The 4207-nt window shown below is 39.5% G+C and overlaps 1 long non-coding RNA gene across 1 annotated transcript; it reads left to right on the top strand.

The window, feature by feature from the left end:
* The first annotated feature begins 1191 nt into the window (after positions 1-1191).
* LOC134092337 (uncharacterized) lies at positions 1192-3633 on the top strand. Its single transcript, XR_009940205.1, has 6 exons — positions 1192-1296; positions 2109-2205; positions 2334-2427; positions 2653-2732; positions 2855-2986; positions 3215-3633. It is a non-coding gene; the product is annotated as an uncharacterized LOC134092337 (long non-coding RNA).
* The last annotated feature ends 574 nt before the right edge of the window (positions 3634-4207 follow it).

Here is a 4207-nt window from a genome sequence, read left to right as displayed (position 1 = left end):
TAGCTGACATATCCCAACAGCATCACAGTATGTCACATTATACAAAATGTCAATACATGCTATCAAAGAAGCAATCCAATTAAACTGTATTATTAATTGTATCGAACCATTTACAAGTGACAGTGGCAAGAAAAAACTGCCTCAAACAAGAAAAAACTATGAGTAGAAGCCAGCACAAAGAAACTATGGCCTTGAGACTAAGCTGCTAGTGATAGAAAGGGGGAGGGATGGTGGCTCTGTGACTGCAGCATCTGTACCATATCAGGTTCATGGGGACATGGGTTGGAATTCCACCATCATTTCCCGATCCCACCCCATCTCTCTCTCCCACTTTTCACTCTTTACACTCTTGGTCACACCTCGCAGAGGGCAGCCGTGGCCTATACTGGTTAGGGCTTCGAGCTTGTAACCCGAGGGTTGCTGGTTTGATCGCCGACCAGTCCACGGCTGGAGTACCCTTGAGCAAGGCACCTAACCCCTCACTGCTCCCCGAGCGCTGCTGTTGGGAAGGCAGCTCACTGCTCTGGGTTAGTGTGTGATTCACCTCACTGTGTTCTGTTCACTGTGTGCTGTGTGTGCTCACTAATTCACAAATTGGGATAAATGCAGAGACTGAATTTCCCTCACGGGATAAAGAAAAATATATATATACTATACTATACACTGTCCTCAGGAAGGGACGTAGAGGCAGCCAGATAGAATCATATACTGTACTTTTGACTGCATAGCACAGTTTAGTCACAAAAGCCTGCACCAATCTAGCAACACATTGGCCCTCATTCATCAACCAGCACAGCTCTGAGTGCAAGAATCATCTGACGATGGGGCTCACGTGTGATTCATGAAATGTTTGCATCACTCCAATTCCAGCGTAAGACTGTATATGGTCATTTATATAGGTATTCTCATTTTAGAGGCCTCGGCCCTATAGGATGCATGAAGGTGCATAATACATCCAAAACATTTCTGACATGGTGACAGCCACAGTAACGTTACATATCTACACTGTTAAATATTACTGTGATTTCACAATACCTTACAGTATTATTTCACAGTAAATTACTGTACTCAAACATTTACTGTAAAATCACAGTAGCTCTATCACATTACAGCACCTTGTTGTGAAATTTGAATTGCACTTGAACCGCACAGCATTGTGGGGCGATTTCTAACGTTCACCCCTCCCACCCCCACCTGCCACCCTCAACTGAATTTTCAACTCAGCCGTCCACCAGTGACTTCAATCATCACTTTTCTGCATGTGTAAGCTGTACAAACTCTGCCATCATATCCAAGGTAAGAAGTACAGTGCTTTTGTATGTTATTTAGAAACGGGAATTTAATTTTTAAAAATATATTGGTGTTATACTGTAATGTTTACCAAAACCGGTTGTGTTAGAAGTGGCTGGCTAGCCATTAGCTAGCGAGCTAAGAATCGCTAACATTTGCAGAGTTAGCTTTTTCAATAGCTAACTTCACGATTATGTGCAATATCTGGAATGGTAGTTAATATCATATCCAACAACACGTCTGTGTAAGATGTCGTTGTGAATGTAGTTTAAGTTTGAATGAAATATCAGGCGCAAGTAACATTTACGTTAGCTATCTTTAAAGTGGCTGATTGTAGCCATGCAGGCTAACATTAAGTTAACATTGCAGACACAGATGAGTTGTTAACGTTACTTTCCTAACTAACGTGACTTAAGAATTGTCATGGGACATAGGCTTAGGTAGATAACTTAATTTAAATTTGATATACAGTAGTGCCGATACAAAGGACCAGTAAAACTAATGAATGTAGTAATTTATCTCCCACCTTAACCTTAACTAAACTGCAGTTTAGTATGGCCATTGTCATTAACAGACGTGTCACGGATGTGAATGGGGGTATGATGCACTTTAGGTTGTGAAGGGTAGTGTTTGGCTTCATGTTCTTCATTTCATAGCCCTTATTTACCCCTTGTTTGATATAGTACCTAATCTGCGCCGAACTATGTGTTTATTTAAAATGCATATGAGTGTAGTAGTGCTTCAGTGATGATCTTTTTATCTTCTGTGTGTTTTGCAACTTATCAATCTTAGTCTCCCTCTGTTCCCTCTGTTTACAGACATTGCATTGTGAGGACTGTTGCCCTGGGAACACTGAGCGCATTCTCGAAAATTCCAAATTTGTGCCACTTCCATACGAAGACAGCCCAGAATAATGTAGGTCCGGCCCTGCACACATTCACATACAAAAATTGTACAGAATTACATATAGCATTATGATGTGTGCATTTATTTGTACGTTTATCCCCTCTCTTCCTTGTCTGTTTGTTGTTATGATATTGTAGTGGGCTCCATCAACCATCCCGGGTAAAGTCGGTCTGTCCTGATTGCACTACTTGCTAATTGATGACGTCTAGAAGCCATAGCTGCTTCCCTGGCGTAAGTGTTAACGTGTTTTGAATGTATTTATTGGTACCATTGTGAGTGCTCTACTGTGAATGAATGCAGCTACTTAAAATACTATACTCTTGAAATATCCATGTTTACCATTGTGTTGGTGGTAATGTAAAGTGTTGTGAATATCTGCCAAACTGAGCATATTCATTATTTCAAGTGTATTGTATAGAATGCATACTTATGTTAAATCCTATCTTTTATTGACAGAGCCCTCACAAATAAACTGATACCAGGAATTAACATACAGTAGATGGTGATGGTGGTGGTGACAAGGGTGCCTTCACAAGGTAATTATAATATCTGTTTGTACATTTCATTGACTTGTCTTACTTATTTTTTAATGCTTCATTTTTTAAAAATCTTGCTCAACAATGACAAGGTGTATGACAATTGCTGTTTTATTTTTTAGGTGCCATGTCACAATCTCAGTGTGGAGCCAAAGGCTGCTATTGCAAGTCAGATGGGGGACGATCGATGTAAGGCATCAGAAAGGTGGTGTACGTACAAAGGCTGGAGCTGCTGGAGACAGTGTTGCACTTAGGTATGATATCGCACAGATATACTATTGCTCAGAACTGTGGGGTCACTTTGAAATATCCTTCCTATCAAAAGAAAAGCACCCGACATCTGCATTACTTATACTGTAACTATTGCATCTGACTATAGGTTGCTAATGTGGGTATTTTTTTTATTTGTCACAAAAGATTACTAGTTTGAGTAGTTTGTATTAGTTATATTCATGGACAGGGCCTATTGTACTCTTTTACAGATACTTGATTTACTGCCGAAGGTACCATCAGAGCACCACCCTACCCCTGCAGGACCAGAAGAGGACGGACAGGGGGCCAACATTTTTTAACACTCTGACCATGGACTATTTAAACCATTGAGGTAACGCAGACGTCTGATCCCACTTGGCTAAAACAGAAGACTGAGGAGGAGTTTCTTTCCTCATGCCATTCGCATCCTGAGCACACATACTACATTACATGGACTTGCCATACTGCACTTACACACTGCACTATTTACCCCCTGACTCATTCCGTGTCAAATCAGACAAGGTTATGCTGCACCGTCTCAGGCCTGTACAATATTTTTTTGTTCAATCCTATGTCTTCATATTATAATGTTTGTATGGCCTGCTCAATGATTTTCATTGAAAAGTGTTCATTAAAAGTTCAAATGGTATTTTCTTTGTTGTTGCTTTTATTGACCAGATCCAAAACATGTTGGTATAGGTCAGGTAAATCACAAATCAAATGTTCAAATGTACAATATCTTTCACTGTAAATTCACGGCAAATTGCTGGCTAATAAATTGCATGACTTTTACAGTAAAAATGAAAATATACAGTATGGTATTGTGATTATACACAACATGATACTGTAAATTCACAGCAAATTGCTGGCTAATAAATTGCATGACTTTTACAGTAAAACATGAAATTCACAGTAATTTACTGTGAGATAGTACCGGTAAATTACTGTGAAAGTCATGCAATTATTAGCCAGCAATTTACTGTAAATTCACAGTGAAACATTTTACAGTGTAGGTGAACCGTGTTCATTTTGACAGGTAGAAAAGTGTCATCAAGAAAGCAGGGAAACTATAGTGATTTAAAGGAACATGCCACCATTTTATGAAATTGAGTTATTCATAATCTTCCCTAGAGTTAGACAAGTGGGCAAAAAAATATTTGTCTCTGTGCGGAATGGAATCTCGCTTTGCTGGATAGCATGTCATAGGTACTGACTTGGGACTA

This window comes from Sardina pilchardus, chromosome 9 (assembly GCF_963854185.1).
Source record: "Sardina pilchardus chromosome 9, fSarPil1.1, whole genome shotgun sequence".
NCBI lineage: Eukaryota > Metazoa > Chordata > Actinopteri > Clupeiformes > Clupeidae > Sardina > Sardina pilchardus.
This window is presented reverse-complemented; position numbering and strand designations above follow the sequence as displayed.